Source organism: Schistocerca americana, chromosome 1, assembly GCF_021461395.2.
Source record: "Schistocerca americana isolate TAMUIC-IGC-003095 chromosome 1, iqSchAmer2.1, whole genome shotgun sequence".
In the NCBI taxonomy this organism is placed as follows: domain Eukaryota; kingdom Metazoa; phylum Arthropoda; class Insecta; order Orthoptera; family Acrididae; genus Schistocerca; species Schistocerca americana.
The window spans coordinates 438,882,960-438,898,087 of record NC_060119.1 but is presented as its reverse complement, the minus strand read 5'-3'; the positions used below and the strand labels follow the sequence as shown (position 1 = coordinate 438,898,087).

General features: G+C 43.2%; 1 protein-coding gene and 1 pseudogene across 1 annotated transcript in view; both read left to right on the top strand.

Annotated features, from left to right (window-relative positions):
• LOC124559675 overlaps positions 1 to 15,128 on the top strand; it is a 766,753-nt gene that overhangs the window by 384,142 nt on the left and 367,483 nt on the right. The gene's annotated exons all lie outside the window — the stretch shown is intronic.
• On the top strand, positions 8,920 to 9,037 carry LOC124560840 (annotated as a pseudogene).

The window sequence follows — 15,128 nt, the reverse complement described above, 5'->3', positions numbered from 1 at the left end:
TTTTTAACGTTTTCAAATTTTTCCGTGTGTAGACCGTCAAATCCTGCATATGTCCAAGCAAATCTGAACATGTCCTGGAATTCTGGAGAGCGAAGTTGATTATGTGTGAGTGCCTGAACTTTGATAATTGACACACGATCACGTAAACAATATTGCTCTGTGTACCTGTGCAGCTTCGCAAAATCATAGAATCTTTTCACAAAGTATTTCACTTGCCGAAAACCAAACACATCTAACGGTTGCACAAGAGGTGTACAACCTGGAGGAATGATAATCACGTCTACTCCTACACTAAAATTGTCTGAAAGTAAAAAATTAAACTTTTCACTCGAGGTAAGACTTGAACCAAGGACCTCTCGTTCCGCAGCTGCTCACGCTAACCACGTGACCACGGCGCTCCTGAGCTGACAACCTCCTTGATGTTGCTTATCTTGCGCGTTGACTACTCAGTTTATATATTTTGCTTATTTTTTTTCATAGTTCCACACAACTTCTCCCTCTTTTCTCGATTGATCTGTGTTCAGTTTTTCAAGGCCTATCCACTGTGCCAACTTATAACTAAATCTGAGGGGGGTGCGATGGGGAAGTTCCCTTGTAAGCAAACTGTAGTTACTCGTGAAAAAGACGTCATGGTTTGTGGAATTATCCAACAAAATCGATAGAATCCGTCCGAAGAAATGCGGCACAGACTAGTTTGAAGCGTTCCAGCACACAGAAAATACTAACAGCTTAGGCATGTTTCCCTTCATGATCCGCAGCCTTATCTGTACGAGCTGTGCGACAGAGAGCTGACTTTGCGAACCAGATCCCACACCGATTGATAATGAAGGATTTTATGTTGGCTGCATCTGGTTCACAGATGAAGTACACTTGCACCTGAATGGAGTAGTGAATAAACCAAATTGACGATTTTGCGGTTCCGAAAATCCTCTTTTTATGTGAAACAAAACCACTGTTTCTCCCAAAGTTACTTTTTGGGCTTTGGTACTATTTCTCCCTTTTCCACACGAGAAACGATCACTAGTGAACGTTAAATTGCAGTTTGTCGTCACACAGCTAGCGTTGGAGGTTCGATCAAGCACCGAGTGGTTCAATCAAGATGGGGCCAGACCACATCGCACGGAGCAGGTGTTTCTCATTCTTGATGAATACTTCTTGAAAAGATTCACTGCGTTGGATTATTCACATTTATTGGGTCATGGGTGGACTGGCCAACATATTCGCTCGATCTGTCTCCTTGTGACTGTACTGGTTTTTGGAGCGCATTGAAAGACACTGTCTGTAGGAACCATTCCACCATGCTGGACGAGCTTGAATTGGTGAACTGTATGGCATCTGAATCCATTTCCGTTGAGACTCTTCGCGATGTGATGGCAAATTTCATTGGCCGCTTGCGCTACCCCCGTACTGGGAGTATTGAACTTTTGGAAAAAATTGTGATGTGATTGCAAAGATTCTTGCAGAGGACGAGTTTAATTATGTACACTGATACTGCACCATCTCTTAGCAGCTTTCTGAACTATTTCGAAAGTTCCGTATGAAATTATTACAGCTCTCATAATAAACACGTGTTTTGTTGCACTAGACCATTGATCTTAGTTTCAAAATTATTTAATTTTGAAATCAGGGACACCTCTTGTGGACACTATATATTACCTGTCTTTGCTTACAGCTTACACCTATTTTTCTGAGAGTTTCGAACGTTTTCTATAATTTGACGTTGTCGATCGCTTTTTCTAGGCGACAGATCTCATGAACATGTTTTAATTTTTCTTCAGTGTTGCTTCCATTATCAAGAGCAACGTGAGAACTAACTCTCTGGTGCGTTCCCAAGGACAATCTGATCATAATATAACGCACGTTCATTTACTTCCATTCTGCTGTATATTATTGATGCATGGGCTGTTAAGGTAATCGTACGATGAGTCTCGCACTTAATTGCCCCTGTTAATTTTAGGGTTGTTTACATGACATTACTCCGAAAGTTTGATGATGTATCTCCAGTCCCATCGTTCTACATAGCACGTGACTAAGTCCCTTACTTGCTGTTCCTCAAGCCTTCCAAAACTCGGAATATCTACTCCCATTTCTTTTTCTATCAAGTCATCAGACAGCTCCGACACCTCATAGTATCGTTCGATGACTCTCGACAAAGGCGCTCTGCCCTCTGCGCTTAACAATGGAATACCTTTCATATTCTTAATACAGACGCCTCTGCTTTTAATTTCGCCAAAGCTTAGTTTTCACTTTCATATATATTGAATCAGTACTTCCGACTATAATTTCATTTTAGATTTGTTTACATTTTCCCCGTAACCATTTAGATTTAGCTTCCCAACACTTCCTATTTATGTGACGCTTAAGTGACATGTTGCTATATTCCTGTCTCTTCCCAGACATTTTACTACTTCCTTCCTTCGTCGATCAGATGAAGTACTTCTTCTGTTACAAAGATTTCTTTGTAGCTACCTTCTTTGTACCTATATTTGTCTGTCCAACTTCTGTGGCTGCTTTTTTTAGAGATGTCCATTCCTCTTCAATTGAACTATCTGCTGTGATATTCATTGTGCAATACTTAAAAATTTAGAGAACATCAAAGACTAATCAACATTCCTCATTTCTTTCCGCAATGATTGTTTCGGACTATTCTCTTAAGCTTCAACCCTCTTTACATAATTACTAAATTGTGATCTGAATCTGTTTCTGGTCCTGGGTAGGCGTTTAAAAATTCACTATCGGATTTCGGAACCTCTGTCTCATCAATATGAGATCCAGCTGGTATCTTACCGTTTCTCCAGGCTGTTCCGAAGCAAGCATTTACTATTACTACCTGAAATTTATTTGTATGTTCTTAAATATATCTTCAAATACAGGGTGTTTATAAATGACTATCGGGGTTTTCACGCTTAATAATATTTATTACATTAAACTTAGTTATAAATGATATGTCAAATGAAAGAGCAACTCAAACAATTGTGTTGGCACTAGTGCGCATGTGCAGCGCGCAATGTTTCCATCGCAATCCGCTAGACAGCGGAACTTCACTGTACCCAAGCGCTGGATAGGCCACAAGGGGCCCAATGATAGGGCTTGCCTTGCATGGCCTCCACGTTCACCCGACCTAACGCCATGCGATTTTTTCCCTTGGGGCTTCCTCAATCTTGCACTTAATTGCCCCTGTTAATTTTAGGGTTGTATACATGACATTACTCAGAAAGTTTGATGATGTATCTCCAGTCCCATCGTTCTACAAATTGCCCCTGTTAATTTTAGGGTTGTATACATGACATTACTCCGAAAGTTTGATGATGTATCTCCAGTCCCATCGTTCTACAAAGCACGTGAGGTGATGACTGTGGCACGTAAAGTGCCCTCCGCCACACACCGTTGGGTGGCTTGCGGAGTATAAATGTAGATGTAGATGTAGAATGATCGTGTGTACGTGCCTCCGCTGCCTCCCTGAATTAAGAAACAGGACTGAAGCAGCTGTTGATACAATCACTGAAGACACACTTATCAACGTTTGGGAAGAACTCGGCTATTGACTTGATGCGTGCCGTGCGACAAATGGTGCTCACATTGAACATTTATAAGATTTTTGATGAAAGGAGTAAGTACAAACATGTTCCGGGAAAATCAGGAATACAGAAATATAAGTAGCTGAGGAATGAAATAAATAGGAAGTGCAGGGAAGCTAAGACGAAATGGCTGCAGGAAAAATGTGAAGACATCGAAAAAGATATGATCGTCGGAAGGACAGACTCAGCATACAGGAAAGTCAAAACAACCTTTGGTGACATTAAAAGCAACAGTGGTAACATTAAGAGTACAACGGGAATTCCACTGTTAAATGCAGAGGAGAGAGCAGATACGTGGAAAGAATACATTGAAAGCCTCTACGAGCGTGAAGATTTGTCTGATGTGATAGAAGAAGAAACAGGAGTCGATTTAGAAGAGATGGGGATCCGGTATTAGAATCGGAATTTCAAAGAGCTTTGGAGGACTTGCGGTCAATTAAGGCAGAAGGGATAGATAACATTCCATCAGAATTTCTAAAATCATTGGGGGAAGTGGCAACAAAACGACTGTTCACGTTGGTGTGTAGAATATATGAGTCTGGCGACATACCATCTGACTTTCGGAAAAGCATCATCCACACAATTCCGAAGACGGCAAGAGCTGACAAGTGCGAGAATTATCGCACAATCAGCTTAACAGCTCATGCATCGAAGCTGCTTACAAGAATAATATACAGAAGAATGGAAAAGAAAAATGAGAATGCGCTAGGTGACGATCAGTTTGGCTTTAGGAAAAGTAAAGGGACGAGAGAGGCAATTCTGACGTTACGGCTAATAATGGAAGCAAGGCTAAAGAAAAATCAAGACACTTTCATAGGATTTGTCGACTTGGAAAAAGCGTTCGACAATATAAAATGGTGCAAGCTGTTCGAGATTCTGAAAAAAGTAGGGGTAAGCTATAGGGAGAGACGGGTCATATACAATATGTACAACAACCAAGAGGGAATAATAAGAGTGGACGATCAAGAACGAAGTGCACGTATTAAGAAGGGTGTAAGACAAGGCTGTAGCCTTTCGCCCCTACTCTTCAATCTGTACATCGAGGAAGCAATGATGGAAATAAAAGAAAGGTTCAGGAGTGGAATTAAAATACAAGGTGAAAGGATATCAATGATACGATTCGCTGATGACATTGCTATCCTGAGTGAAAGTGAAGAAGAATTAAATGATCTGCTGAACGGAATGAAGTGTGTAATGAGTACACAGTATGGTTTGAGAGTAAATCGGAGAAAGACGAAGGTAATGAGAAGTGGTAGAAATGAGAACAGCGAGAAACTTAACATCAGAATTGATGGTCACGAAGTCAATGAAGTTAAGGAATTCTGCTACCTAGGCAGTAAAATAACCAATGACGGACGGAGCAAGGAGGACATCAAAAGCAGACTCGCTATGGCAAACAAGGCATTTCTGGCCAAGAGAAGTCTACTAATATGAAATACCGGCCTTAATTTGAGGAAGAAATTTCTGAGGATGTACGTCTGGAGTACAGCATTGTATGGTAGTGAAACATGGACTGTGGGAAAACCGGAACAGAAGAGAATCGAAGCATTTGAGATGTGGTGCTATAGACGAATGTTGAAAATTAAGTGGACTGATAAGGTAAGGAATGAGGAGGTTCTACGCAGAATCGGAGAGGAAAGGAATATGTGGAAAACACTGATAAGGAGAAGGGACAGGATGATAGGACATCTGCTAAGACACGAGGGAATGACTTCCATGGTACTAGAGAGAGCTGTAGAGGGCAAAAACTGTAGAGGAAGACAGAGATTGGAATACGTCAAGCAAATAATTGAGGACGTAGGTTGCAAGTGCTACTCTGAGATGAAGAGGTTAGCACAGGAAAGGAATTCGTGGCGGGCCGCATCAATCCAGTCAGTAGACTGATGACAAAAAAAAAAAAAAGATTTTTGGTAAAACTGTTTGAGTTGCTCTTTCATTTGACATATCAAAATGGTTCAAATGGCTCTGAGCACTATGGGACTTAACATCTGAGGTCATCAGTCCCCTAGAACCCAGAACTACTTAAACCTAACTAATCTAAGGACATCACACACATCTATGCCTGAGGCTGGATTCGAACCTGCGACCGTAGCGGTCACGCGGTTCGAGACTGAGCTCCTAGAACCGCACGGCCACACCGCCGGCCATTTGACATATCATTTATAACTGTAAGTTTAATATAATAAACATTATAAATCGTTAGAACCTCGATATTCATTTATGAACACCCTGTACTTACGAGCTATGGGCATCACCCACAGAAAGTATACAGGTAAACGTTCATTTGAGAGACACCTTTTTCCATTACCCATTTCACTATGGCGGATATTTCCTCCAAATTTTGTCGCAGTTGGTACGGGCTGTTGAACAAAGGTATACGCTGAAAAACATCCTTTAACAAATTTGCAGCGGATATCCAGTCGTACACACAAAATAATATTAAAGTATTTATAAATATTTCCATTTCTGGTGTCAGGGACTGTGAGACAGCATCGTTGCTGCCCACTATGTATCGTGAGATCGATGCTACCCGCGGCTCATCGTGCAGTTGCAGTGTGTCTCGCGCAGTGACAGTGCACGCGGTGTATGCAGATGGGGGCTCCAGCGCGGTCTCACCACTGTGCTCTGCGAACCACCAGCCTCCCGCTGTCCGGCCCGTGCGTGCCGGCGCGCGTCGTATTGATCTGCGTGGCCGCGCACCGCCGAGCCACGCTCCTGCTCCTCCAGCACTGCGTGTCCCGTCCTGGCTGACACACACACACAGACACACACACACACACACACACACACACACACACACAGTTGCCACCCGCCCGTAGCGGCCGCCTGTCCAGATCCTATCGGGGCGCTGCTCTCCACTACGACAGTCGCCGGGAGTCCTCCACCCCCGACCCCCCCCCCCCAACCTCTCTCTCTCTTTCTCTCTCTCTCGCTCCCACTCCTCCCTTCATTGTCAGAGTATTTGCTCGCGGACCCGAAGCGTTTTCGGGCTATTTTCTGCGAATCTCCGGCGACGGCCTGGGGTGTGCTCGCGTCTCTCGTGGAGCCCTCTCCGACGGAACACGTGCCTGTCTGCGTTACGAAGTAAGCCGGCGCGAGCCGGCATAAAGGACGACGCCGAACAGTAAAATATACCTACGCTACTGTTCGTTTCGTGAATAAAACGCTTGTGAAACTTTCGCTGCCTCAAATCCCGAGCTCTCGTCAATTTCTTTCTGCTGTGCGATGGAAATATTTTCACTTTTCTTAAAGCCACTTTCGCACGAATTCATTTAAATATTTTTCTTAATTCTTTATCAAAAAATCTGTACAATTTTCTAGAAAGACTGGTACCATCAGTTGGATCCATTTTTGTACGTGGGATAACGTTGCCTTCTTTTGAAAACGATTATGTCTGGCGTTATGCCAAGTTACTGAACTATTAGAGACGCCTTTGTTTGTATTCTACGCAGAAGACATTTATCAGCAGTCACATTACAACTGAAGCACTCCAAGCCATGGACCGAGACCTGTACTTGAGTGCTCAAGCAAGGCCAAACAACATAGAAGGGGGTCCCAAGTAATTAAATATATACAGGGTGTTACAAAAAGGTACGGCCAAACTTTCAGGAAACATTTCTCACACACAAATAAAGAAAAGATGTTATGTGGACATGTGTCCGGAAACGCTTAATTTCCATGTTAGAGCTAATTTTAGTTTCGTCAGTATGTACTGTACTTCCTCGATTCACTGCCAGTTGGCCCAATTGAAGGAAGGTAATGTTGACTTCGGTGCTTGTGTTGACATGCGACTCATTGCTCTACAGTACTAGCACCAAGCACATCAGTACGTAGCATCAACAGGTTAGTGTTCATCACGAACGTGGTTTTGCAGTCAGTGCAATGTTTACAAATGCGGGGTTGGCAGATGCCCATTTGATGTACGGATTAGCACGGGGCAATAGCTGTGACGCGGTACGTTTGTATCGAGACAGATTTCCAGAACGAAGGTGTCCCAACAGGAAGTCGTTCGAAGCTATTGCTCGGCGTCTTAGGGAGCACGGAACATTCCAGCCTATGACTCGCGACTGGGAAAGACCTAGAACGACGAGGACACCTGCAATGGACGAGGCAATTCTTCGTGCAGTTGGCCATAACCCTAATGTCAGCGTCAGAGAAGTTGCCGCTGTACAAGGTAACGTTGACTACGTCACTGTATGGAGAGTGCTAAGGGAGAACCAGTTGTTTCCGTACCATGTACAGCGTGTGCAGGCACTATCAGCAGCTGATTGGCCTCCACGGGTACACTTCTGCGAATGGTTCATCCAACAATGTGTCAATCCTCATTTCAGTGCAAATGTTCTCTTTACGGATGAGGCTTCATTCCAACGTGGTCAAATTGTAAATTTTCACAATCAACATGTGTGGGCTGACAAGAATCCGCACGCAATTGTGCAATTGTGCAATTGTGCACAGATTTTCTGTGAACGTTTGGGCAGGCATTGTTGGTGATGTCTTGATTGGGCCCCATGTTCTTCCACCTACGCTCAATGGAGCACTTTATCATGATTTCATACGGGATACTCTACCTGAGCTGCTAGAACATGTGCCTTTACAAGTACGACACATGTTGTTCATGCACGATGGAGCTCCTGCACATTTCAGTCGAAGTGTTCGTACGCTTCTCAACAACAGATTCGGTGACCGATGGATTGGTAGAGGCGGACCAATTCCATGGCCTCCACGCTCTCCTGACCTCAATCCTCTTGACTTTCATTTATGGGGGCATTTCAAAGCTCTTGTTTACGCAGCCCCGGTACCAAATGTAGAGACTCTTCGTGCTCGTATTGTGGACGGCTGTGATACAATACGCCATTCTCCAGGGCTGCATCAGTGCATCAGGGATTCCATGCGACGGAGGGTGGATGCATGTATCCTCGCTAACGGAGGACATTTTGAACAATTCCTGTAACAAAGTGCTTGAAGTCACGCTGGTACGTTCTGTTGCTGTGTGTTTCCATTCCATGATTAATGTGATTTGAAGAGAAGTAATAAAATGAGCTCTAACATGGAATGTAAGCGTTTCCTGACACATGTCCACATAACATTTTTTCTTTCTTTGTGTATGAGTAATTTTCCTGAAGGTTTATTCCTACGGAATACTGACTTTCTTTACAAAAACCAGTTTCGATACACTTTGCTACCATCTTCAGGTTTTCAAAAAATATTGCTATAAAACGTACTCATTTTGAGTTGGAACGTCGCGTTAGTGGCTAAGATGTAGGAAACTTGGCGCGATGTTCCAACTCAGAATGAACTTGTTTTGCAACAAAATTTTTTGAAGACTTGAAGTTGACAGTGTGCCAACGGCCTTGCCGCAATGGTAATACTGGTTCCCGTCAGATCACCGAAGTTAAGCGCTGTCGGGCTGGGCTAGCACTTGGATGGGTGACCATCCGATCTGCCGAGCGCTGTTGGCAAGCGGGGCGCACTCAGCCCTTGTGAGGGAAACCGAGGAACTGCTTGACTGAGAAGTAGCGGACCCGGTCTTGGAAACTGACATACGGCCGGGAGAGCGGTGTACTGACCACATGCCCCTACATATCCGTATCCAGTGACGCCTGTGGGCTGAGGATGACACGGCGGCCAATGAGTACCGTTGAGCCTTCATGGCCTGTTCAAGGGGAGTTTAGTTTTGGTTTCAGAAATTGACAGTAAAGCCTCTCGAAATTGTTGTAAATAAAGAAATATTTATTCGATCTTGGCTTTAGAAAGTTTTTACCAAGTGAAACAGATCGCGCTCCTTCTGATCTCCCAACATGAGAAAACTCAATCAGACTGACCTCCTCGTTGCGATTAACGCTCTCACGCATTTCGTTTCTTGAAATTCAATTTATTTTCGATGTCTGTATACCTTTACATGCAGATTTCTCCCTCAAACAGTAATCGGTGAGCAAACATACTATCATAGTCAGGTTGGGTACATGCTGAGGAACAGTATCTCGGAAGAAAGTTGTGAAGGTTCTACCTCGGATGTTGTTTCCATGTATTCACTTAATTTCACACGATTGGGCAATTTCAGCCCTAGAGACCAGCAGCAGCCATCGCGATTTTCCTAAATCATTAATCAGATACGTTGTATTGCGACATGTTGGCACCCACAGCACTTGAGAATGGAGCGTAAGGCCGAAATTGGAAAAATCATGTGGAGTTAAGTAATCTGAACACGTGTAAACAAACAGCAGAGGAGAAACCTTAACGATTTCTTTCAACAAATATGGATTTGGTACCCCACACGAAGAAATGGTTTTAGTATCCTGTAATCTGATCCTTCACACAATCATGAGAGAAAGTAATTTCTCTAAAATGGCGACAACTGTTAGAAACGCTGGAAATTTGAACGGCTCCTTCTACTTAAAAGGTGTGTCTGAGAGAATCAAAATGTCATCGGCAAGCCACAAAGATTTTTATTTCTTCTCCCTGAACTGTAATTCCTCCTTGCTTTCCTTCACAGCTTACTCAACGTCTAGATTGAATAACATCGTGGGTAGGCTTAAAGCTTGTCTCACTCCTTCGCAACTGATGCCTCCCTTCCTCGACCTTACATTCTTATAACTTAAGTCTGGTGTCTGTGCAAACTGTCGATAACCTTTCATTTTATGTATTTAAAAATACCGAAATCCTATCCTCTGAGATAAGTTCTAGGAACAGTACTGCCTGGTGTGTTCGTACATTTCTGCGAAACGCAGCCGGCCGGAGTGGCCGTGCGGTTCTAGGCGCTACAGTTTGGAACCGAGCGACCGCTACGGTCGCAGGTTCGAATCCTGCCTCGGGCATGGATGTGTGTGATGTCCTTAGGTTAGTTAGGTTAAATTAGTTCTAAGTTAAGGGCGACTGATGACCTTAGAAGTTAAGTCGCATAGTGCTCAGAGCCATTTGAACCATTTTTTTGCGAAACCCAAACCGATCTCCCCCGAAAGTGGCCCTTTTCCGTTTTTGCCATTCTTCTGTAAATAATTTTTTTCGATTTTTTGCAACCGTGACTTACCAAGCCAACAGTTCGATAATATTCACATTTATCGGTACCGACTTGCTGGAATTTTTATTACATACATACTTCTCGAAGTCTGAAGATGTTTCGCCTCTTCCATATGTCTTACACACCAGCTTGAATAATTCTGTTAAACCTGGTTTCCACAAGGATCTTAAATAATTCTGAGGAAATGTCACCTACTTCAGTGGCCACGTGGCGACTTACGTATTTCAGTGCTTTGTCAAATTCTCCCTGCAGTATCCTCGCCTTCATTTACTTCCTATGCCGATTCTATAATGCCATCTTCATTTCCTTCAGATTGTCCACCTGTGTATTCCCTCAACTTGCACCTTTCAGCTTTCCATTCTCTGTTGAGTACTGCCCTGCCATTTGAATTCCTCACGCTCACACTAGTACCCCTTTTTATTTTTTCTGTTGGCGGCATCGTCCTTTACCCTAGTCAAGCGTGCCTCTATAGCCGTGCGTTTGTCATCTAGCTACAAACACTTAGGAATTTTACATTTTCTTTCAGTCTCATTTTTAGATGTCTGCATTCCCTTTTGCCTAGTTCCTTTGCTTCTCTTTTTTATTTTCTCAGTAGCTACGAACCCGGCATTGCCCCGGGATTCATTTTGCAAATTTTCTACCAGAAATGAACATAAGAAAAAATTTCATTTTCGTGCGTTCGCGAATACACTTTTGAGATAGTGAAACAATCATACAATGAAATATGCACAACATAGAAATGTAAAAGTACAGTATCCAAATTAAAAAAACATTATCCTGGACAGTTTATGTACGCTGGACGCAGCTCTGCCTCCGCGTCTACAACGCGATTGTGTAAACGTCTCTATGGTAACGCCTCCTCACAGCTCTACAGACGGCTATGCTTTTCGCCTATAGCCGTTTGCGCTTCGCAGTTGAAAGCCGTTAAAAACGCTGCCAGATATCAGGGATTTCCTTAGGCTGACTCGCTTATAGGATTGTCTTATTGCCGGCCGGTGTGGCCGTGCGGTTAAAGGCGCTTCAGTCTGGAACCGCGTGACCGCTACGGTCGCAGGTTCGAATCCTGCCTCGGGCATGGATGTGTGTGATGTCCTTAGGTTAGTTAGGTTTAATTAGTTCTAAGTTCTAGGGGACTGATGACCTCAGAAGTTAAGTCGCATAGTGCTCAGAGCCATTTGAACCATTTTGATTGTCTTATTGGTAAAGAATAAATGTATTAAAACTTGATGCAGGATTGGCAATTTCTCACACATCTCAGTGTATATGATGACATCTGCTGAACTGTGATGGGTATGTGGCTGTTACCACCACAGCAATTGTTGCCTGGCAGTACGGGATATGTGTACTATGTTTAGCGGAAATCGGTCTTGTGGTTTAGGAGAAGATGTGGAAACATACATGCACAGTTTTATAACATATATGAATTTCGTCAGTAAAATTCGGTATCCAAATATTACTATTGGGCACTGTCTCTTTGTCTATTTGATTGCTGCTTTTACTATTTCATCACTCAAAACTATCCAATCGGCTTGTATTGTATACCTTTCCTCTATTTCAGTCAATCGTTGCCTAACGCTCCCTCTGAAATTCTAAACAACTGCTAGCTCTTTCAGTTTATCCAGATCCCATCTCCTTAATTTCCTACCTTTGTAAAGTATTTCAGTTTTAATCAGCAGTTCACAACCAATAAATCATGATCAGAGGTCGCATCTGCCCTTGGTAATGTTTTGCAATTTAAAATTTGGTTTTGAACTAGAACTGCTTCATTGTATTAGACCTCGCATTAGATAAATAACAGTAAATGACGTAGGTTGTTGAATTTTGGCTTTATTATTTATACGCCCTTTGCCTTGAATTGTGAAATTTATTGAAATTATGAAATTTCAACAGTAAGTGCTTAGTAAAGCTTAGAGTATTGAAAGGTCACACTACAAGCCAACGTCCGTAGCCTACTCCTCGCGTATAAATCTCGCAAATTGCGATGACAGCAAAGTGAGAATTATTTCATCTCAATCGGAGATTTATAGGAAGTCGATCTTCTCGCTTACGATTCGAAAATTAAACTAAGTTGGGGAAACGACCGTGGTACAAGAGTTAACCTCCACCATACACATCGTAAAGTTCCTTACAAAGTATACACTTAAAAGTGGTATACCAGTATGTGATACGAGTGAGGGACTATGCATTAAAATTAGACCGCAGTTTTGAGGAAGATAGACAAAGTCATTGGTTGGAACCACCTGGTATCGAACAAGCAGTGTTCGGAATTGCTAGGCAGGAACATCAACCCTACGCTGCTACAATGTCTCTTCCAGTGACTTAAACATGAAGATTCAAGTAGACAAGGGCGAAGCGATAGCAGTCATTCTCTTCATAACCGTATTAATCTCAGCAATGAAAGTTGGTAAAACTGACTTTGGAAGGATAACAGAATCCCCGTTTGTTAAAGAAAAGAAGACAGCCTCCTCAACAGATACGATCTCAGCCATAGTCGAACAATAACTTGCAGAAAAACATAGAAAAAGCCCTCGACAGACAGCGGACACAATTACCATGCGGAGATGGCTGCTCAGATACAGCTAACAGCAGCTATGTTGCCATCAGTCTACGAAAAGCTGATTTTCGATCTGAAGAGGTCTCGAGCATAAAACTATAAACGCAGTTTCCTTACTCCATTGCCGGCCGTGGTGGCCGAGCGGTTCTAGGCACTTCAGTCCGGAACCGCGCGACTGCTACGGTCGCAGGCTCAAATTCTGCCGCAGGCATGTATGTGTGCGATGTCCTTAGGTTAGTCAGGTTTAAGTAGTTCTAAGTTCTAGAGGACTGATGACCTCAGATGTTTAAGTCCCATAGTGCTCAGAGCCATTTGAACCTTACTCCATTACGAGCATCGAGTATTTGCTAACATCCGCAAGTTCCGCAAAGTTCGGATAGAAACTACGAGATTAATATTAAATTCTTTGAAGGTAGCTAGTGAGTTCATCTGCTTTTATCTTTATGGCAGCCTCCTCACTCGATAGAATAATGGCTAAAGACGTAAATAATTTCGTAAACTCCACGCCACGAAGGAACAACCTACGATAGCAACATTTTGTAACATCACACCGTCTAATTCTCAGAAGAATTTTATGGAGATTCATTGAAGCCGCGAAGGCCTACTAACTTGCAAATTTTTAATGGTAGGTTACGTGGCGAACCTCAGCCTAGTCTTCGCCCACAATTGTAGTTGCGGACAAGCGTACTTTTAAATCGTGATGTTCCAGCTAGAAGATATTTCACCGAGAAGATATCATTCCGAAACAACCCATGAAGCCAAAATGAAACAGTGTGGACGCTGGATATGCTACGATGAACCTTTACTGATACCCTTCAATTACGGAGCGAGACTTACACGACTTCTAGCTTTTGTTACCTTGTCCGTTTACTCCTTACGCAATCTATAGCAGTGTGTTAATGGAGTATTTTCGCAGAGTATCTCATTCCTTGAATCCATTTCGATTCAAGCTGAACTTGGTCCAAATCTGGTAGTTACTAAGAAAGGAGCGAGTCGTTGACTTTCTCCTCGGTAGCGTCTTGGTGAGTGGCGATATTTTAGTGCACAGTTTACACTGCCTGAATCCTTCCCATACACCTTCCTAATGCTAGTACCTACACAATAACTAATTTCTCCGTTTTTTAAAAATAAGCTGCCGGCCGGAGTGGCCGTGCGGTTCTGGGCGCTACAGTCTGGACCCGAGCGACCGCTACGGTCGCAGGTTCGAATCCTGCCTCGGGCATGGATGTGTGTGATGTCCTTAGGTTAGTTAGGTTTAATTAGTTCTAAGTTCTAGGCGACTGATGACCTCAGAAGTTAAGTCGCATAGTGCACAGAGCTATTTTTAAAAATAAGCTACAAACAATAATATTACCTTACTGGCTGCAGAACGACTCTTCAATAGTTGATACAAGCCTTCCTGCTGCTAGCGTTCGACACAAGGGGGAGACGCGTGGTGTCTCAGAGGGCGCTCCGTGTCGCTTGTGCTGTCACTCATCCGGTAATAAAGTTTCGGGATCCATTACCTCCACAGGCGCCTAATGGCCCCTCCGGTAAACAAAAACTGAATACGCCGGAGGAGTCAGAAAAAAGAAACGCCTCCTTAATGGCATTACCGTAACAAATAAAGAGGATAACGAGTCGGGCGCGCCCTAATAGCATAATGGGGAGAAGCTTTTATCCCGCAACTGTACCGAAGCGCCGTCACGGCTCCGGAACGTTGACGTAGTCACGGAACACAACATGTACCTCTGCAGGCTCAAAAGTCAGCGATTTTTAAATGAAACAGTGAAAAATTTTCTCTAAAATCCTTTCTGTTTCTCAATGTAGTCTCCCTTTTTCCGGATTTCTTCTTGAATCCTTCCCAAAAATACTTTAAGATCTGCAGAACATAAGCTTGATTCAACCAACATTGTTTCGTTCGACGTGATGTTCCTCCCCCCTAACCATTATTCCGGTCTTGAAAGTAGAACTTGAAAGCGTCCTCTCTATCTTTGAC